The sequence below is a fragment of the Pleurodeles waltl genome, chromosome 6 (genome assembly GCF_031143425.1).
Source record: "Pleurodeles waltl isolate 20211129_DDA chromosome 6, aPleWal1.hap1.20221129, whole genome shotgun sequence".
NCBI classification, from domain to species: Eukaryota; Metazoa; Chordata; class Amphibia; order Caudata; family Salamandridae; genus Pleurodeles; species Pleurodeles waltl.
Window position 1 is genome coordinate 72438665 of NC_090445.1, and position 22973 is coordinate 72461637.

The window sequence follows — 22973 nt, forward strand, 5'->3', positions numbered from 1 at the left end:
AGCATTGATGGCATCTGGGAGGAATCCCTCTGATAATCTTGTCTGTGTGAGGTGTATTTATACAGACATTGTAGGCCCCTTGACGCAGGTATGTTCCAAAACAATGAGGAGGCATACTTGTGGCGTCAATTATGTAAACAATCCCCGAAAAGTGTACATTATGTTCCTGTCACCCATAAGTGAGAAGGGGACATGATGTGAATTCCTACGTACATCACTTGATTATGATGCTGATAGTGACGCCTTCAAGAAGTGGCACTGATAATGCAAATCAAAACATTTCTCTACCTATAAACAATGGCAGCCATCTTAAAATAAATAATAAAATAAATGAGCTAAAACAGAGCAGGCTAAGTAGGTTAAAAGTCACTAGATGATGGTGACACAAGCCTGCAAGCCAAGAGGCTAAGCTAATCTCCTGAGTCTCAATAAAACTACATAGGATCCACTATATTACAAGAGGGTACCTGCGTTTTTGGTCCCAGGGTTGGCGGCCATCTAGGGCAACCTATCAAACCCAGACATGTCTGAAAACTAGACACTGGGAGCAGTCCAGGGAGGTGTGGCTTATGTGGATCACCCAGTTTTTGTAGCAAGAATATCTTGCAAAAGTGTAACGTTGAATAAAAACACTATTTTTCCATGCATTTCAGTGACGTAAACGACAGGAATGTTCACAGATTCACAAAATTCATACCACCCAGAGTTCCCCCACTTGTCCCAATAACAATGCTCCATCAGTGTGCCTGGGGCCAGTGCCCGAGTCAGGAATGGATCACACCATGTTCAACAGTAGACAAAAGACAGAATTATGGGTTTACAAAACCTGGTGAGAGTCAAGCAGGTCACCCCATCCTGGACTCCCCCTGGTGTCTAGTTTTTTTTATTTTTTATTGTGCTGGTTTTGCAAGTTTCCCTAGGTGCCGGCTTAGCTCAGGCCCAAAATCCAAAACTACCCACATTGTAAAAACACATCATTTTCAGCAGAAAAATGAGATGGGTCTATGTTGCGTTTTGCACCCTTTCCTGTAGCAGGCACTTGGTCTACTCACACGATTGAGGCACTGTTTTTCTCAGGACTTGGGAGAAAGCTGGGTGATAGGGAATTTGTGGGTCCCTGCAGATTCCAAGAGTATTCCTCACATAAATGCAAGGAACATGTGTTTTTTAGGCAAAGTTTGAGATTTGCAAGGGGTTCTGGGTAAAAACAAACCCGAAGAGGGCCATGCAAGCCACCCCACCCTGGACGTCTAAAGGCATCTAGTTTTCAAAGATGTGCTGGCTCATAGGTTTCCCTAAGCGCCAGCTAAGTTGGGGCCCAAAATCCATAGCTAGCCACCTTGTAAAAAAAAAACACAGATTCTGCTGGGTGAAATAGGAGGTCTCCAAGGTCATGTTTTGGGGTGTTTCGTGTCACAGGCGCAAGGCCCAGCCACACAAGTGGGGTAACACTTGCATCGGGAGGCATGTGAGAACACAGAATAGTAGAACATTTGTTATTACCAACTGAAAATCTCTCTGTTTGTGCCTTTCAAATATAAGAAAGTGTGTGACAAAGAAGACATTTTACAAAATACATTCTTAAACACATACCAATATGGGTTCTCAGAGGTGTACAAACAACTGCTGCTCTTAAACAAGTTATCTAATACACATTTCAGAAAGACAGTGTTTTTCTTCATACCATATTCCCAATTTTTATAATTAACAATATGAATTGCTGTATAGTTGGTACATAATGAAAAACCATTATAAAGTGCTGCTTGGTTGTTGGCTCTGTGTAACTCGGGTTCTTGGAGAACCTATAAACTCAATATATCCCCGCAATGAGGAAAGTTCAGCGGATGTAATGGTATATTGCTTTTGAAAATCTGCTAAGGTAAGAAGAAACTACAGATGAAATCGTAGACACAAATTTCTGTTTTTCTCAACTCTATTTCATTTTTTTCTTTTATTTCAACTGCTATTTTCTATGGCAAAGCTTTGATGGACCTACACAAATGAACTCTTGCTGAATTCAGGATTTTTGTCTAGTTTCCAGAAATGTATAGTTTTCTAGGAACCACCATGGGTTTCACACCCATTTCCACCTCAAACTGGAAGAAGGTTGAAAGCACAAATATATGAAAAAATGGGTTGTCTCCCGGTAAAATGCCAAAACTGTGGTAAAGAAAATGTGGTTTTCTGAATCAAGCTACAGAATCCCGGGGATGTTGGAAAAAAATGATGTAAAGGTTATAGAGGCCTAAGCACAAACTGTACTAAATAGCCCAAAAAAGGTTTAGCACTTGGGGTTGGGGGACACTAGCAGCACAATGGTCAATACAGAACAATACAAAACTTCTCTTAAATGCTTACTGACTTTAACATGTGTTCCACAATCAATGTCAGGCCTATTTGCTTTGGCACATCTTTTGACTATACATCACACCTAAGGAATCTGAGAGAAGTTTTCCAAGTGAGACAATTAGACCTATAGCCTTTAACACTGGCTTGCCACTATAACCAACACAAGCTAATTAAAGTGTTTATAAACTGGGAACCATCATGCTATACAATTACACTTATGTAGAGAATTACAGTCGGTAAAACAATATATCTCTCTTAACAGGACCTAAGAATCATCATCACAGTGAAAATCTTCTACTTCAAGTGTTTGTCAAACTAGTTGACAAACACCAAACCCCAAGCTACTATGGTAATCTGTGAGATTAGATGCAACACAATACCTGTCTACAGCCCGTAACAGTGTGATAACACTCCACTGTTAAGAGCCTACTGGCCTTAAAAATTTGTTCTCACAATAAATATGCAAGGCCTTCGTCATACATTTTCATAATAAATAGATCAGATCCAGGGCATCTAACATTAACTTTTTCAGTGCACCAATCAGGCAAATAGTTGTCAACAGAACCAACTCAGGCTACTGATTTGAGTGTAAGCTTTATGACAAGGCAACCATTAGGCACACAGTCATAAAATAACAAAGATATACAGAATTACACATGGCTAATCACAATACTTTGGCCCTCATTACAACCCTGGCGATCAAAGACTGCCAGGGCTGTTCTGGAGTTTGTACCGCCAACAGGCTGGCGGTACAAACTCAGGCATTATGACCGTGGGGGATGCGCCGCGGTCGCACCACCGGAACCAGCGGTTTCCCGCCACTTTTGTCCCGGCGGTTTCCCGACACTTTTGTCCCGGCGGTTGTAATGCCCCAGGGCAGCGCTGCCCAGGGGATTACGAGTCCCCCTCCCAACAGCCTTTTCATGGCGGTATTAACCACCATGAAAAGGCTGGCGGAAAGGGGAGTCAAGGGGCCCCTGGGGGCCCCTGCACTGCCCATGCCACTGGCATAGGCAGTACAGGGGCCCCCTGCCACGGCCCCATGGAGCTTCTCACGGACTGCATAGCAGACAGTGAAAAGCGCGACGGGTGCAACTGCACCCGTCGCACCGCCGCGACACCGCTGGCTCCATTTGTAGCCGGCTCCCGTGTTGCGGCCGACATCCCCGCTGGGCCGGCAGGCAGAAACCAGGTTTTAGCCCGCCGGCCCAGCGGGGATCTCCAAATGGCCTCCGCGGAAGTGCGGCTGCATTGGCGGCCGCCCGGCAGATACAACTTGGCGGGCGGCAACCGCCGCCCACCAATGTTGTAATGAGGGCCTATATCTCCTAATTGGTCCTAACAGGGATTTCCAAAGAGCAAACCTAAGTCAGTAGTTTGTCATTGAAGTTAACGAACACCAAAACCCTTGCCTACTAACGTAATCTGTAAGATTATATGTAACAAAATCCTTCGACGACTTTCATATAGAGTACAAATAATCAACCCTTAAATGGATTTATTTGAATACATGCTTTTCGCAATAAATTCCAGGGTTATTGCATTTATCATAACATTTCACAATAAACAGATAAGGTCCATAACCCAGTTCTGCTGTTTTGAATTTAAGCTTTGCCACAAGCCAAAATGTGCAATTCAGGGGCTCTTTTCCGTGGATGCACATAATAACTTTGGCCAAATCAAACACTGTACTTGGAGCAACCAACATTTAGGTCACAGATTTCATCGCCCACCCTCACCATAGAGTCCAACAACCACATGCTCCTCGGGAACCTCAACTTTCACCTGGAAAACCTCAAGAACACTAAAACCTCACCCTCGACAACATCGGCCTCTGCCAAATCATCCACGACCCAATGCACACCGGAGGCCACACACTGGACCCATTTTCACCTCCAGCGACTGCATCAAATAAAGCCTCACCACAAAACTGACCTGGTCCGACCACTCTCGTCCACATCAATGTTGCCACGGCCTGAGCACTACCCGGCACCCCATATCCCAGATGGAGCAGAACCTCAGAGACTACCTGGACCAACGCCCTCAACCCCACCCACTGCAACTCCTCCAACAACCTGGACCAAAACATCAGACACTACAACAACTGGCTCATGAACGGAGCAAACAGCATCGCCCCCATTGACAATAACAACCACAAAAGAGCTAAACAAGCAAGCTGGCACACCAAAGACCTCAGGACTGCCAAACGCGATGTAAACAACTAGAAAGGAGATGGTGTACTAGCAAGGACAGCACAGACAGAACCTCTTTCAAAGCAACCCTCAATGTCTACCATAGGCAGCTACGAGAAGCCAAGAAATCAGCACTAGCTGTGCGCATCGGAACCAGCTCCAACAACAGTCAAGAGCTTTTCTAAATTGCTAAAGAATTCTCCAACCTCGTGATCGCAGCGAACATCGCCCTCCCCCAGGAATTTTGTGACAACCTCAAAAGTTTCTTCCACGACATGCTTGTCAAATTCTACAAAAATGTCAAAACCCAGCCCATCCACCCTGTAACTAACTCTAGTAATCGATTAACCACATGGGATAAGCTCACCACCCAGGAAACCACCTCCATCATCAACACTGTCCACCAAGAGGCTCTCACTGACCCATGCTCACACCACATCTTCAACCTAGGAGGCATCAGATCAGCCATAAACTCACCTTCCTATGCAATGCATCTATAGCCATGAACACCTTCCCATGCAGAGGTCAACACACGACTAAAAAAAACCTTCAGAGCCCAGAGAACACAGCAACTACCGCCCCAGCTCCCATTCCCAGTCAAAGTCCTACAGCAGTGGTTCCCAACCTGTGGTCTGTGGACCACCAGGCATCTCAAGGCCTGGGGCAGCAGGAAGGCACTTCTCCAGCTGGCGCCTCTTGACAGAAAAATGTGAGTGTTTTTATATTTGTTATTCCATTTGTGCAGCAGTTTTAAAAGCACTGCAAAATTCCTTGTATAGAGAGCAGTTGTCAGGCAAAAATAAAAGTTTCAAGATAACTCTGGTGATTGCTGTACCTGCTGAAGAAAGATGGGAGTTTTGTCTAGTGGCAGTGGCAGGTAGTGCAGATGGTTAATATATCTGCTGCAAAGAACGTTTATCATGGTTATCAAAGAACAGTATTTTATGTGCATAGCACAGTGGGTTACTGCTTTTGTCACAGAGATTCTTTTGTTACTGTGCAGTTCATAACTTAGAATTGTAATTTAACACAGTGAGCTATGAACTGCCATCGAAGAACTGTATGCAAATTGCATAGTACAAGTTAAAAAGTTAAGTTTTTACCCAGTCTTTCATTATCCTCATGCTGCTAAAAAAAAAAAAAAAAAAAAAGGTTTCCATAGAAAAACATTATTATATTAAAGTCAACGCTAACCACTGTGTTATGCTCTGAATCCTGAATTTGTACTTCTCCAGACCCAGCAATCTTCAAAAATGCCTACCAATATGGATGACAATTGAATCCTGCACATTGTAGTCCCCTTTGCCTTATGTAACATTTTCTATACACTGATTTACACATGATTCATGGTCTCAATATGTGTTTAATGTGAAGTGCTCCGACATCCTACACTGGTATGAGAGGTGCTAGAAAACAAATGAAGTACATGTGACAGAGGGTCTATGGAGATGAGAGGCACTTAAGGTTTTACTTCCTTTCCTCGCAACATATTTATGTGAAAAAGCTTTCTCAGATCTTATATACCTCAAAAATAAAAGCAGAAATTGCATGGGAAATGTAGAATATGGCCTGAGGATTCAACTTTCCGAACTAAAACCAAATGTTGAAAAGGTAGTCGCTGAGATGCGCCACCAAGCTTACTGTTAAAAATTTTCAATTTTTGCATCTTTTTTCAATGAACAAAATAATGCACTCTTTAGAGTATGTGTTTGGTGTGTACTTGTTTGTGGATGACTGTTTAAATGTTTGAAATTTAAATCGTACAAATTGCAAAGGGGTCCATGGCTTCCAGTACTGATACAGTGGGGGTCCTCAGGAGTCAAAAGGTTGGGAACCACTGTCCTAGAGAAAGCCATCAACCAACAACTCACCCAGCACCTGGAACAGAGCCATTTTCTTACTTCCCAATGCGACTTCCGCACCAACCACCGCACCGAGACAGCCCTGATCACAGCCACCATCAACATCCGAGCCCTCCTCAACTGAGAAGAAACAGCAGCACTGATCCTCCTCAACCTATTGGGATAATTCGACACAGTCTCCCACCACACGCTCATCACAAGGCTGCACAGCATCAAAGTAGCTGTGCTCAAATGGATCGCCTCCTTCCTCACAGGATAAGCACAGAAAGTCCACCTACCACCATTCACCTCCGAACCCAAACAAACTGTCTGTGGAGTTCCCCAAAGTTCATCGCTCAGCCCTCTCTCCTACTTCAGTACCTACATGACCCCACTGGCTGACATCATCAGATACCACGAGCTCAACATTATCTCAAGCACTGACAAACCAAAACTCATTCCCTCCCTCTCCGAGGACTCCACCACCACCTGGACCAACTTCCACAAATGCATGACCAGCGTCGCCAACTAGATGAGGAACAACTGCCTGAAACTTAACACCGGGGTACTGAGCTTTTGGAACAGCCGCTCCCCCTGGAGGACTTCTGGTGGCCCGCGGAACTGGGCCAAGCACTGACCCTGTCGGACCACAGCAGAAACCTCAGCATCATCCTGGACGGCAAGCTAACCATGACATCCCAAGTCAATGCTGTCTCCTCCTCCTGCTTCTTCATCCTGCACAAGATCTTCAAATGGCTACCACAGTGTTCAAGATGCACCGTCACTCAAGCCCTCAACACTGACTGGACTACAGCAATGCTCTCAAGAATCGCAGCTCACCTCCGCCATAGACTTCGGGTCATACAGATCGCAGCTGCCAGACTTGTCCTCGACCTACCTCAATGAACCCACATCACTCCTCACCTCAAGGAACTCCACTGATTCCCAGCACAGAAGAGCTGCCAGTTTAAGCTACTAACCCATGCACACAAAGCCCTTCGCAACTGCGGCCCCAGCTATATCAACCACCACCTGAACTTCCACCAGCCCTCCAGACACCTCCACTTCGCCTCCCTCGCCTTCTCCCCCCTAATCCGTCGATGCAGAAGCAATGGATGCTCCTTCACCTACATCACAGGAAAGACGTGGAATGACGTCCCTCTACACCTCCCCACCATTACCAGAGTTCCAAAAATCATTGAAGACCTGGCTCTTCGATGGAACTACTGGCCCCCGCCAGTGTCTGGATACCCTCACAGATGACAAGCAGCACTCTAGTAAATTGACTGATTGAGCATAACCCCTCTCAGTAGTATACGCTGAAAGCTATTTTTTCTGTGGAACAAACTGGGTATGGCAATCCACACATGGAATTTGTATTCAATAAATGAAGCAACAAACCCCCAGTTGCTTACGAAAGCCTTGGCAAACTTTCTTGACCTACTTGCAAGAGGGTAACCCCGCCATGTCCAGAGAAGAGATAGTAACAAAATATTTACTAACCTGGATTCTTGTGGAAATTCTATGCCCAACTCAGCACTTCAAGACATTCTGATAGAAACAATCCCAAATTCTTGTAAGATGGACTGGGGAAAAATTCACAGCTGATGTATTTTATTCATTGAAGGAGCTGTTTAAAAAGCCAATACTTTGGTCTATACAAGCTGAAGCTTCAATAAGGATCCCAGATTTGGTTATTACTCATACCCTTCGTGTCCTATATTCACTCATGGGAGCAAAATTATATTTTAATTAGGTAACCTGATACAAACAAGAATTAGCAAAGTCACTAGGTCTCGAGTTTTGGCTGTTAAAGCAAAACTTCCGATGATGGTAGCAAACCTTAATGTTTCACCATGATAAAGAACGCAAATATGTCATGACAATCTCAGTCTTGGGAACATATAAATTACATCAGATCTAAAGACTCTGCTTGGCTAAATCGATAATAGGTCAGCAATCTGCTAATCCTACCAGAACAGTCAATCGTTGCATTTTAGCAGAAGAATCAACACGTGATTTGTCTCTTCATGGGACTTTTTCAGTGCAACTGAGTAATGTTATGCATCCGAAGAACAATAGTAGGTCCACTATGGCCGGTGTGATGAAATAGGTGTAGGAATATGTGGATGCACTTCTGGGTAATCTAGCAAACCCTGCGTGTGCAAGGTGGGCATAGGAAGGAAGACTGTGTCGAAGAATCTGTGCTGCTAACTGGTAGTTAGCTAGATACATATGAAAGATTCCAGGATGTAGGTAAAAGTAATTATGGCCTGATGGGCTCAATCAGTCTAGGGTAAGATCAGAGAGGGTGGTAATTAAACTGCTGATAAGTGATGTGGACCCAATGATTTTAGGAATGCTTTGTGTCACTGACTGATGCCGATCTTGTAGCAGCACATAAATACATGAGGGTGAAACGCTTTTGAAGAAAGAAGAAGAAAAAAAAAAAAAAAGCAACCACCATTACATTGCACCTACTGTGACCTCCTAAAACTTGAAAAATAAAGGCAGGGTGATGAGGCCATTGCTGCTGGTTGAGTCATTCTATAGGCATGCACATGCGTCACCACACGTGCATGCCTACAGAATGACACAAGTGCAATTTTCTTTAATATGTGAATCTAAGAAGGCAGGCAACACTTGGATTGGTAAATATATATATATATATATATATATATATGTGTGTGAAAAATAAACTAACACCGGCAAAGTTAATTGGTCTCCACTTTAGAATGCGAGTACCAACTTATCGGATTTGCAGGGTGTGTGAATAAAGCCTAGTTTAAAAAAAAAAAAGAAGTAAAACACACTGGAGGAAAAATAACTGCATATCTTAAAGTATCTCCGAACTGTACAATTAATTCAATATGTTCAATTTATATAAATGGCATAACATATTTTTCAAATACTCTCCAGTCTTTGAAACTCAAAATAGAATTGAAAAAGAAAAAGGAAGTGTCAGACTTCAAGAGTAAACGCTTTCCACGGCCCAATTTTCATTACACAGGTCTCAATATTTAAACAGCTGATGAAGTAGCACAGGGATTGGCATCCAGGAGAAGAGACATCTCCTTTTCAGTTATGCTAAGTACACCTTTTGCCTCCAACTCCAGTTGAGTGAGTGCAGCAGTCAGCCCTTCTCTTGTGAGCCAAGGCCTATGCTTTAATGCAATATCCGGCATGCAAGAGACAATACAAAAACAATCCTTAAAGTTTGCACTTTAGTCATAGCCCAGCAAAAAGACAAGCTGAGAGGTTAGGGGCCAACTAAGGGCAAATGGAACAGGTATTTGGGGGAGAAAGCAGCACATAAGGGAGAGAGAGAGAGAGAATATACTTGCACTGTCACTGAGTGATGAAACAAAAAAAGCAGTTCCCCCGAATGTGAGCAGTGAAAGAATACAAGTCATCCAATCAAAAGATGGTTATGAGCCATAACTAGTGGGACAAAGAAACAAGGAAAGGAAGACAAGCTTTTAAATAAGAATTTTGGAAATGATGGTAACAAAACCAGCCAATGGTAAAAAATGAAGTTTTTGGTATGGTTGACAAGAGGTCTTTTGCAACCTGGGGGAGTGAGGGGCTGGGGGGGGAGAAGCACAGTGGTGAGAGACAGCAGCACAGGAGAGAAAAACATGATAACGAGAATAACACGAAGCGTGGAGAGTTATGCAGGGAGAGAAGTACATGACTCTTATTTTGGTTCTCACTGGCAATCCCTAGGACCTTGTGTCTCTGGTCCAGTCATTGTGATTACTCCTCTCAATACAATCTGAGTGTGTTAGCGTATTTGCTGATTCTTCTATATTATTAAGTGAACATACATGTAGGTGTCTTGGAGCTAGAAACATGTAACAACATAAGAATGACAAAGAACACAAAGACATACGTCCACTGCCCACCAGTACCTGGAGGAACTAGTGGGCAAAACCTAGGACTGCTAACCTAGGAAAAAGTCTGACTGTGATTAAAGGCTGCAAAAAATGGGCATGGTGTGATGTTACAGAGCACAAACCCTAAACATGGATTGATATCCCACAGACGAACGAATAACATTCAAAGGGACCTACTGAGATACTGTTCTGGAACTGGAAGAGAGAGACTGGCTGCAAGCAGCTCTCTGCACTGTAATGTTATGCGTGGTAGCGCATTAATTGTGCGTCAAGGGAGAGCCGCATTTGCGAGCTCCGTCAGGGGTGTGACAGGAAAACTCCTGCGGTTTCAGCCAAGGTGCACCTGACTCCGGGTCAGCGCACAAGAAGGAATAAATGGCGCAACCCAAAGGGGTGGGGGGAGGGGGTAGTGCGGCCCGCAGGACCGCGAGTGAAACTAGTTGACTGTGTGGTCTCCGTTACTGCTTCCTGCGCGTTTGCCAGCGCAAGCAAAAGGCGCTCAGCCATTAATGGGCTACGTGCGCTACCTCAGCGACAGGGAGTGTGCTTCAGTGTTGCTACGGCAAAACTACATGCAGAAACACTAATTTTTTGGAGCTGTGCTTCTGGTAGGGGACATGTGACCAGCAAGATATGGGTTGATTTCTGTAATTTATGCAGAAGTTGGTGATCCTTGTAACACCGCACATAACTGTCAATCCACTGAGTCTACAATGGGGTTGAGCTGGAATGGTTTTGTGAAGCAGTGGGCACTGAAACCAGTGGAGATGAAAAACTTGGGGGATGTGGAAGGTTTTCATGGTGGGTAAGGTCTTTGGGGGGGGGGGGGGCGGTGTCACTTGTTTTAGAAGGTAAAGGTGAGTTCGCCTCCAAACGAGATTTTGGGAGGTTTACATCTCCGTGATATGGCAATCCTTATATCATAATATAGAGCAGAGAGTGGTCTGCCGTGGTGGAAGGCTAGCTTGAATAAAAACAAGGAATCGATGACTTCTCAGCCATGTAAAGACGCAGTGGTTTTTTTGGGTGCCCGGCGTAGTCCTGGCAGAACTTAAAAAACAAACAAATGGATAATTATGCCAAACAGAGTAGGCCCTGAAGGATGCTTTAAGAGGCAGAGAGAAAATTCTCAGAGTGACACAACACATAAATTATTTCTGTTTGCATTACTGCTTCAACCAGAGGGTGTGCGTTACTTGGGTTTGCTCCGTGGGCTGTGTGGCGCAGCTGCACATATTAATTGTCATGTCTAGGGAACGCTGCAGCCGCGGTACGATATCGTTTTTTTGTAGGAAAAACATACAATTTCTCGCCCTGTCGCTGGGCATTGTTCTTAGAGTGGGGGTAGGCGCCAATAAACTGGACGCCCCCCGGCTCTCTTACCCTCCTGCAAGAGTGAACAGCAAGGGTTGGGGGTTAATAATATAGAACCCCAGTTGGAAAGGGGGGGGGGGGAATCCGAGATGTATGAACCCCTAACACTACACCCAAGATGACTGTTTCCATATTATGCACCTATGTGGCAGTGGCAGTGCCATTGTGTGTGTATATGGACCATACACACACACAAAGGCACTGCGACATAGGTGCATGCCCATCAAAACCTTTCACCCACATCGAGACACCCCGATCATGCCATTAGACTGGAGCCTGTCTAAAGAAACCCTCCGACCCCCAACCCCCCAGGAGAGGCGTCATTAGACTGGAGTCTAACAGGTTCCCCCTCCTTTGCATCTATGTGTCAAGACAGGAGCCTCCCCACATGTCAGCGGGCTGCAACCGCCCTGGCCCGTCTAACGCGCATTCCTCGCCTGTCATCGGGCTGTGGCCTCCCGAAAGGGTCGCGTTCCGGGCCCCGCACCTGCCTTCAGGCTGGAGACCCCTTGTAAACGAATCTGTGGGGCCGGAGCCCTAGTATAACGGGACTCTTTGTGCGAAGGGTCTGAAAGGAATTACAGCCTATCGGCGTCATGGCAGCCCTTCAGAGGGAGGCCGGGAGAGTGGATACACAACACGGGGCCACTGACCTGGCTCGGGGACACTCGGACAGCCGAGTAAGGGCGCCGCAAGGGTCTCCGCACTTCGTCCGAGGCCTGTATGCAGAGTCGCAAGCAGCTATACACCGGGCTAGACCTCCGGAGTGCGCACTGCACCGCCCCGGACACGCCCCGCAGTGACGGGGGCCCACAGCCGGGCCCGGCCTCCTCCAGTAACTGAGGAAGGCTCGGCCGTGAGCTGCAGGAGGCCCGACCCCTTCCAGGCCCAGCCTCCTCCGGTAACTGAGGCAGGCCCAGCCTCCGTCTGCACTAGGCCCGACCCCTGCCAAGCCCACCTCACCCTGCAACTGAGCCAGGCCCAGCCGCTCCCCTCCCTGCGCTAGGTCCGACCGCTGCCAGGCCCAGCCTCCTCCAGTAACTGAGGCGGGCTCAGACCCCCACCCCACTGCTCTAGGCCCGACCCCTCCTGGTCTAAGCCCGACCCCTGTCAGGCCCAGCCTCCTCCAGTAACTGAGGCAAGGCAAGCTAAACTAAGCTCAGCTCAGCTCAGCTCAGCCCCAGCCCCAGCCCCACCCCCACCCCACCGCTCTAGGCCTGACCCCCTCCTGCTTTTAAGCCCGATCCCTGCCAGGCCCAGCCTCCTCCAGTAACTGAAGCAGGCTCAGCTCAGCCCAGCCCGACACCTCCTGGTCTAAGCCCGACCCCTGTCAGGCCCAGCCTCCTCCAGTAACGGAGGCAAGGCAAACTCAGCTCAGCTCAGCGCAGCTCAGCCCCTCCCCACTCCACCCCACCGCTCTAGGCCTGACCCCCTCCTGCTTTTAAGCCCGATCCCTGCCAGGCCCAGTTCCAGTAACTGAGGCAGGCTCAGACCCCCACCCCCACTGCTCTAGGCCCAACCCCTCCTACCCCTGCCAGGCCAAGCCTCATCATGTAACTGAGGCAGAGCCAGCCTCAGTCTGCACTAGTCCTGAACGCTGCCAGGCCCACTTCATTCTGTAACCGCTCCCCTCCCCTCCCCACGCTAGATCAGACCTCTTCCAGGCCCAGCCTCCTCCAGTAACTGAGACAGGCTCAGCCCCCACCCCACCGCTCTAGGCCTGACCCCTGTATTAGGCAAACCCTGTACAGACTCATCTCCATGGTTAATAGACCCCAGCGGTCTGCGTCCAAGCCCATCTTTCTACACAACACGCAATGCTTGAACCAACACTGTGCTTCCAGGCCTAGACTACCCTTTACAATAGGAGCAGCCCATGCATGGCTTCACTCACTTCATTTAGGCCTACTTTAATTGATCACATTTTCCAACACCCTACACCTGGGCCCAATCATCTCCTGCACTTCACGCAAAAAGTCTGTACATCATCAGTGCTGCTAGGCCCAACCCCCTGGTGTATCTAAGCCAGACCCAGACCCCCACTGCAGTACACTAGGACCAGCTCTCGAACAGCCTCATTGCATGTAGTCCCAGCTCCTGGTATAATTGATGTCATCGCACCACAGCTAGGCATAACCTTCTGCTACATTCAGGCTTAGCATTTCCGGTAACTAATGATGGCCCCTGTAAAGTTGTGGGCCCTGGGCCCACATAATAGATAAAGGAGGGACACAGACACATGATTACTGAACATGTAACTGGCCACGGGCACTTGCACTTGGACCCTTTTATTGGCAGGGTCACCAGAGTGCTGGCGCCTCTGTTGGATGAGTGTGGGTGTGTGTGTCAAGGCCAGTCCTAAAAGGAGAGGCCAGTATTACAGTACTTCACAAAAGCTAATATGAGTCCAGCAGGACTCTACATCCCTCCCAAACTTTATTTGAAAGGCACAAACAAGTCCAACCTGTGAGAATGAATAAACAACAAAACACCGCTGAGTCAGTTCCTTTGGGCAGTTCTCAGGACAGTAAAGGATAAGTGGACAGGTGCTGCTAGGATCACCTGGCCATCACGGCATGCATCCATAGTTTAAACAGATGACTCTGGTCACGAACACAGTGTGGATGGAGTCCAGATCCTTTGACAGCAGGGCCGTGGGATTACAGTCCACCTCTGCAATTTTGTTCAGTTCGGCCTGCTTTCATGGTGTTGGCGTTGACGTTAACAGTTCAAACTGGCGTGTATCAGGAATGCTGGTGGAGTCCGCTGAAAGGCTCCATGAAAGGCAAATCCACCAAGACCTGGATGACAGCAGTGGCAGCCTACACAATTTAAAAGTAGTTGGGGGTGGACAGGGTGCAGGGGGAGCATGATGGAGGTGCGGGGAGTTTTAATATAAAAAAAACACTCACCTGGTGCTGCCGGCTGCCTCTCGCTCCTCTGCTTTCTGGTCACAGCAGTAAATGGTACAGCTTCAGACACTCCCTGTGCAATTCCTGTACTGCTCTCATGCTATTACCAAGCATGAGAGCAGAGCAAGGATTGGCCTGAGCAGGCTGGTTTACAGTTCGATCAGGCACAGGAAGTGTATGCTGTTTCTTCAACCCGGCTGTCAAATATAGCTGGGTTGGAGAAACCTAACTCCACTCCACTCCTTCCCCCTCCCGTGGCCCAGCCCCGCACTGCAAGGCTTGCTCAGGCAGCAGCAAAAAAATAAAACAATAATAAAATATTGTTTTATTTTTCAGCTGCTAGTTCTGAGCCAGTGGGGCAACTCTCCTCTACCATTATGTAGGAGCAGCGGCTGGGTGACAGTGCGATGTTTGGGCATCTTCCTCTGAGGCCTCACTGCCTCCTGGTACCTGTTGGTGGAGCAGCTTCAGGCTCATCTCTTGCACCAGGATTCCCTTACGCAGGAATTGCTTTGAGGCCCTTTTTGCTCTGTTGTCATGGGACCACGTGGGCTGTAAGGGTCCTCGGGTGGGCCACATGGGGTAGCTGCATAACCGCCAGCAGGGCCACATCCAAGTTGCTCATGCAGTGCTTGCACCTCGAGGTAGCGCCATCACATCGCTCAAACTTGCCTCGGTTTGTGCATGCTTGGCAGGGTTTGGTACTCCCTGTGACATCATCTTTGACGGATCAGTGGTGGCCATTCAGTCCTGGGGCGGCCAGCTGGCTCAGTCTCATTCCTGCAGTCATGCATTGTCTCTACACCCCATGAGTTTGTGCTGGTGCCCTTTCATACAGTTGTGGGGCTAACAGACAGACTCTTCGTGGATGTCCTCTGCTGTAACCTTACATGTCTGCTCCTCTTGCTTGAGTGGTGGTTGTTTTCCACCAGTGGCGTGTGGTGCTATCCTATTGATTGCAGTGGTGGCAGACAGATGCTAGAGATTGTGCGTGCAGCACACAGTGTGCTTCTGCCTTTAGTGGGCTTACTGGCTGACCAGCAGGGCTTGCTGCCTATTTAGGCTTTGTTGCTTGGGGCTCAGTTACCTTTGTTCTCACAGCCTTGGCTTTTGCTGGACTTCTGGCAGCTTTCCTGGCTGGAGCAGCTTTTGGCTTCTTGGGGCTTCTTGCAGGGATTAACAGTCTCTCCCCTCCTTGCGGAAACAACAGGCAGCCAACATGGGGCATTTGTTGCTCTCTTAGCTAGTCTCTTGCTGTAGTGACAGAGCAGGAGTGACCCATTGCCACTAGGGGGCACGCTGTACTCTGCAGTCTCAGCTGGGCAGCAGAGTGACTGGTACCATGCTGGTTCCTTCTGTTGTAAAAGCGCTCATTCTGCCCATGATGGGCCATGGCAGTGTTTGTGCTTGTGAGGGAGAGGCTGTGGGCACTAAGCAGCAGCAGCGCGGGCCACTATATACTTTGGTTATGTATCCCCAGTCGGGGCTGCTTTGCACACATCGCCACTGGCCTGTGGCGCACACTTGTGACTGCCAGGTGGCGCTGCAGCTACCACTCTTCTCAGGCTGCAACAGCTTCCACAGGATGGCGGGCCATGTGGGGCTGGAGATGCTGATGCTGGAGGAGGGCCACGCTATGCCTGTGCAGCTGGGCGGCACGTCAGCTTAAAACATGCACAAGGACCTCAGGTACATGGACAGCAGGAGTGGTGTGCAACGCTTTCCTGGCTGTTTATCTCCTTGACGGCAGCAGTCACATAATTGAAGGGCTCTCCTTCGTGGCTGCAATCATATAAAAGGGCTCTTCTTCATGGCCTCTGGTGACAAGCCCATGTCAATTAGCCATGATCAGGGCCCCCTCCTAAGTTGCTTGCTGGTAGTACTTCCACTTCAACTATGGGGCCACAGCAAACTGCTCCCCAGTCGCAGTGCTGGTTTCCTCCAAAAGGCTTACAGGTAGGCCGCTTCAGATCGCGCTTGTAAGCGCAGTCAGCTCTAAGCCATGCCTTTCGGCATTGCTGGCTGTTCTGGGCTAGCCGTAACAGGGTCTCTCCCTCTTACCAGGACAGAGACAGCAGGTAGAGACAGCAAGCAGCTAGAGTAACATGTGTTAGTAAGTCATTTCAGGAGCTCCGACATGTAGTAGCTGCTGCAGCATGCTGGATGAAGCGTGCTGCGTTGGGAGGGAACTCCTCCCTCTTTCTTCAGCCTGGCTAGGTGGTGGCAGGCGGGTGAGGGGGGAAGCCTATGAGCACCACCTCAGGCATGGGGCATGGTGAGTTGTGTTCTCTCATACTTCAATGGGCCAGGGCATTTGCCTCTTCGTCAGCATCCGGCCAATGGTGCTGCTTCTGCTTCTCCGCTCATACTCTGGATGGTAGCTGGTGCAGCGAGAGGTTGAAGGGGAACAGTCTCAGTTCCCACCTTTTCTTTGTTGCGGGGTTTGGGCGCAGCCTCCTTGTCCCACGCGGGTTTTGTAGGTGCAATGGGGTGTGTCACTCGGTGTCTGTGTGGCACCCCCTTTTCTCTCTAGCCGTTCGGTGTGCAGGCTCACTGCGGGTGGCTGCAGGGGCATGCCCTACACGTAGCAGGTGCGACGTGCCTCAGGCTACATTTCCCCGTCGAAGCCCGACAGAGCTGCAGCTGGCGCACACGCATGGTTAGATTCACTAGTCGCCATTGTAAACTCATGGGTCTTGGGCCCACATATTACATAAAGGAGGGTTACAGACACATGATTACTGCACATGTAACTGGCCATGGGCACCTGCACTCAGACTTTTTTATTGGCGGGGTCACCTGACTGGTGATGTCTGTGTTGGATGGGTGTAGGTTGAATCTCTAAAGGGAGTGGGCAGTATTGTTGCAGCAGATATGCTAATATGCGAATAAGCTAATGAGTTGTGCATAATAACTAATGAGAAAATTTGACATTTGAATAACAGTCATTGAAAATAACGTGTAATGTGCAAAAAGTGCCCACGGGGAGTGGCCACCATATGTGTTAACAGTACTAAAATAATGTGAAATGTTTAATAATTGTACTAATGTGTTATAATGGGAGATATACATTTATCTTATGATGTTTCATATCCTTAAATTAGCTATACCAGAGGCCTAGTCGGCACTGGGCCATGCTTGCTTAAACATGAAGACGCGGTGAGCCGCCGCAGACTGGAACTGGAGAAAAGAGACCTTGAACTGTACAGAGTGCACCATGAAACACTGCTAGAAAAATCTGCAAACTCACCAGCGGACAGGAGACGATCAGAACAAATTGATACAATTATGTGTAGAGTAGGCTAAATGTACTTTCCCAGGACTCGAACAATAGAGCTACAGACTAAGAGTTGGGAGAAACAATTTTGTTACCCGAAGAAACCGGATGATGTACACATCGACAAGAGGACCAATCATGTTAATGGAACTTGACTCTCAAAATAACGTAGGAAAGTGGTAAACAAAAATTATAGGTTAGAGTCATAACCCCTGATAAGGTTGACCAATGGGCAATTTGAGGGACGGACTGAGAGACCCTAATAAAAAGTCATGACATGAGGGGAGAAATCAGAACAGAGAGACGAAAGTTGATGACGTCAGGAGACGCTGTCCAAAGTGCTGAAACTTGGGCTTGCTGCCTGTGAGCCCGAGTCTTGTTGATGACTGATGACCTGGAGACGAAGTCTGACTTGTTGTTGATCTATCTTGGATAGGTAGCTATAACCTGACAGAGTAATGAATGCTTTGTCTTTCTAGGTACCAACTGTGCTGTTTTAAATGTTTTTCTCTTCTATATAGATTTTTCCAAATTAATGATTTTTGACTAAATTGTTTTAGCATGAAGACCCACATGCTGATGCTAATTTGGAGATAGGGAGACTGACAAGGGTGACTTAAGGTGACTTAGACTGACTGACCTATATTGCTGAATTATTCGATTGCTCATGAATTGCTATGCTTTGTTTAACGTTGGTTGCATATTAATAAAGTGCAGAGAATTCATTACTTATGTTGCTAATAAAGATTTGGAAATCATGTTATTGTTGAATAAAGGTTTATGATTAGAATTGTAACTAATAGGGAATAAAACGAGCTAACTTTAATATGAGTGATCCTGGTTTTTCTAATTAGATTAGTTCATGGTATTTAAGTTGATTGGATTGATTTGTTGATACTGTCTTTTACTGGCTATACTTGACTAGGATACCCTATGCGATACAAAAGATTCATCGACCTATACGCGTCCCCTTGTAAGTTTACATACTAAGGACAAGGCGCGCTAACAGTATCACTGTACTTAGCAAACACTAGTATGAGTCCAGCAGGACTCTACAGCCCCTCTGAAGCCCACTGAGCCAAGCCCAGCTACACCCTCACTACATTACAGTGAGCACATGTACAGACAACAACTCAGGCACACTGGTAATGGGAACACACTGTACGACAGCTCAGTCTTTTCCCACTCCTACTTTCCTAGCCCCCAAAACAGTGAGTTGGGCCTAGCTCTCCTTTACAGAAGGCCCAGTTCACAAAACTGTCACAGTTCTGTGAGGGACAAATCCTCCTGAACAGAGGCCTGGTCAGCAAGAGCACAGAGCCAGACCGCCCTCCACTACACCAGATCCCCCACTTCTTTGCATGGTTCAGCCCAAGGACATTCTCACTGCTGCCAGGCACAAAAGTGAGTCAATTCGTGAACTGGTTCTGCTGTAGGGGAGAGGTAGGTCTGGCTCACTGCTTTTGGGGATGAGCCTAGAGTAAGCTATCTAGTACACTAGACCAACCCCACCTCCAGTTTCCCTGCTCTTAAGACCAACTCTTCTTGTGCAACTGAGCCCAGGTCCCCAGAAGAACCTGGCCAGGCTAAGCCCTTTGCCTACTACCCCAGGCTCCTCTTACAGTTTGACTGCTGTCTCCAGTCTACCAGGCTCTTCAGTCGGCTCAGCCCTCTACTCGGACTCAATCTAAAGCCTCCAAATTTCACTTAAGCCAGTGGTCTGTTTGTGCCACCCGGAAGTACCATTATTTCTAAACTTTCTTTCAAACTCTGAGTGTAAACTGAAAAAAAAAACAAATACTCAGGAAAAGGCGATTTACTATTCTAACTACAGTCCTCAAATGCTTGAAGTAAATGCTTTTTTGTAAGCACTGCTGTTATTTCAGCAAATGGGTAGAATAAAAAAATATGGCAGTCAGCCCAGATGTGTGAAATTCTGTTGCGTGCGCACTTGAGACTGAGAGGCATATACTGACAGGCGCCTTCAATGGACAGAATACCAGCCTAATTCCTCCTCGAACCAAGTCCTGGTCCCGAAGAGCACTGAACTAAACATATCCCTCCTTTCCGGTAGACCCTGGCTCCCTCAATATCCTGTAGCCGGGCCTGGCTCCTCACTTCAACGCTTGCTGATTCTAGGCCTAGCTGTATTGGTGTTGTCACAGCTACACCATGAAGTTTCAGGTTACAGGTAACTGTATTAGGTAAATATTTAATACAAACTCTGAGGGACCGGTGTTACTGGTTCTTGGTTTCAACTGTCCCACTTGGAACTTCTAACCGTGACAATACACTACCCTGTTCAGTGAGAAACATGAAAAAACAAAGATAGCTTTGCAAGGTAGTTAAGCCTTTAAAAACGATAAAGACAAAAATAACAAGGTAGGATACTACACATTTTTGATTGTTAAAAACACAGACAGTAGTGCAAAAAGTAATCCAAAGTATAACTCTGCAAATATCTGGGGAGCTTAGTGACTCTAACACCTCTTGCCACAAACACACCATGCTCAGTTCTTGTACACACATTAATCTCAATAGGTGTTTTGGAAAATGATACACTTCAACCACTACCACTTACAACTCCACTGCTCAGTTCACCACCAATTTTTCGCTCTTCAGACACTGGTATCGCACCACTTGTAAACACTGCTTTTCTTGTCAAATTAGCATCAGTAATATCATGCAAAGCCTCACTTGAGCCAAAATCCTGTTTACTTATCCATTTTAATGTTTCACCTTGGTCCTTGCTCAATAGAACCACACCATTCTTAGACCACCACCTGCAATCACAACACATATGAACTTTTGGCGGACTCCTCAACCTTATGTTTTGCTCCTTTACCATCTTTCATTTTAATAAGAAACCCATCTCCTTCTTCCTCTTTCACATTCCTAACACTATTATTGCAATGGAAATAACTGTTCATGTTTCCTTACTTGTTTCCTGGACGATCTTTACACCACCAGTACTGGAATGACAACAAACTATACCTGTCTTTTCAAATAGCCACATTAACACCTTCCTCACCTTACTCTCCCTCCCTTTTAATGTAAAAGGTGTTATTTCATGGTAGAATGTGGAGTGATGTGAGTTCTCGAGATATTTCGCCTGAAATGCCCGCGCATGTCTTTGCCAGCAGAAACAGCTAATTGAACTCCTTCAAAGTAAAACTAATCTACTGCACCAAACCATTGGATGGCACACTGTGGAATTTGTCACACATTGCCCTTCAAAAACAATATTTTTTTCAGATATTAACTGTAAAATTCTTATGGTGCCCCTTCAATAACAAAGACTACTCAGCAAATTTATGGACGAATCCATTGTTGTCCTTGTCACAAAAGAATAATAGACCCATTGATAATAACAATCAATTAAAAAAAAAATTATGACAGCTATCCTCAGCTAAACCACACATAGGGCAGTGAAGTCTAAAGCAACAATTTTCCAAGGTCCGCTTTGTAAGGGTGCCATTTGCAAAGGAGTCTTGATAGCTTTGCAATGTTTGTTAGGCCTCAAACAAGCTTCACAAATATTAACACATCCCTGTACATGAAGAGCCCTCAGCCATCAAAATTATTTCCTCAATATTGTCTTTGTTCCCATGATTCCCAGCTGCCCTTCCGGTACAATAAAAATAATCTTTTTGCAGACAGATTCTGGAGATACAAATTTATTTCATGTAAAAAGAACTACGTCCTCTAGATTTACCTCAGATCCAATATGTGTAAAACTCTGTAGGCGTCCCGCCAAACCCCTGCTGTTAGGACAACCTGACCCGAATATTATCATATCAGCTGTCATACCAGCAAACCTTTTAGCCTCATTTATCCCTCCAGCACATGTAGACTAACCATCAAATGATGCAAATAAGACATTGATTACAAACCTCACACTGTTTATCTGAATGCGACAAAACATGCAAGTGTGAAACAAAACTTGCAACAGAATTACAACTTTGAAGAATATATGGAAGGCAAGGAGGAGCATTGTGCTGTAGGAAATGGAGTACTACAGGGGGCTGCACTATGTTGAGCTTAGGGTAGGGAGGGAAAAATGTATCAGAATGGTGCCTCTATGGTGAACGTAGACTTCGCCTCTTCCAGCATGGCATCCAAGGAGGAAGCAGTGGGACGCTTGCGAAGACCTCTGGCCTTCTCTCTGTGTAGGACTTTACTTTCTGCCTCGGCCCCTTTAAAGAGGACAGCGGTCCAGGGTGCATCTTAGGGGATGGTGGAGTTTGTCGCCTACCAGTAGCAGGTGAGTGTGCACTATGCCAGGAGGAGGGCCAAGTTAACAAGACAGAAGACAACCTTGTCAGCTTTGGAGTGTTTCTAGATGCCAAGTGTAATCATCACGTAGTCAAGGGGATAGGCTTAGTCGTGAGGGACAAAACCAAGGCAATGACTGGTCCAGTACGGTGTTAGGGTGAGAAACTACCAAAGCATATGTTACAGGTCAGCTTAAGCAGTGGAGAAACAGGGGCAGGCGGCATTTGATCAGGGAATACATTTCTTAATCACCTGTGACGAAAGTTATGCCCTATGATGAATATAATATTGGATCAATATAAATTTGCCATTACAGGATACACCTTAGGGCAAGCCAATGCTTGGGACCATCCTGAGGGCGTCCACTTCCCACCTCTCTTTGAGAGACTTTAGGGAGTGGGCAGTGTAGGGTAGGAGGAGTGCTTTATAGAACCAAGTGACATGCCTGTGCCCAGACCCCATGATATAAATAGCCTGAACAAGTAAGTGTGAATCAAGTTCAGAGTAAAAAATGGACCAGATGCCCCACAGTATAAGTTGTATAGAGAAATAGGTTAAGTATTACCCTCTATGCAATGCAAATTGATCTCAGAGGTTGTCAAGCAAAAGGAGGCAGTCATCCTCAAATAAGTCACCTAGGGTGTTTAGGCTGGAGTGGTGCCTGTGTGTCAAATTAGCATGGATGAGGGTGGTGTGGAAGTTCGGGAGACCTTGAAGAAGGATGGCTGGAGTGTAAAGACGGGGGCACTTGTGCGATGCAGAGCCCAAGCATAGGACTAGAGGGCAATACAAAGTAGACGAGGGAGGACGACTAGGCACTGGAAGCCAGAAATTAGAAGCTAGTTAAGATTGCTGGG

At 46.7% G+C, this 22973-nt stretch overlaps 1 protein-coding gene across 2 annotated transcripts in view; it reads right to left on the reverse strand.

Moving 5' to 3' along the window:
- Window positions 1–12691, reverse strand: part of LOC138299217 (E3 ubiquitin-protein ligase TRIM39-like) — a 109398-nt gene extending 96707 nt beyond the window's left edge. The window contains exon 1 of one of the 2 annotated variants that reach the window (XM_069237342.1): window positions 12306–12691. The gene's annotated coding sequence lies outside the window, so the exon portion shown is untranslated. The remainder of the gene's footprint in view (window positions 1–12305) is intronic. The other variant, XM_069237343.1, reaches the window with a different exon arrangement.
- Window positions 12692–22973: the final 10282 nt, after the last annotated feature.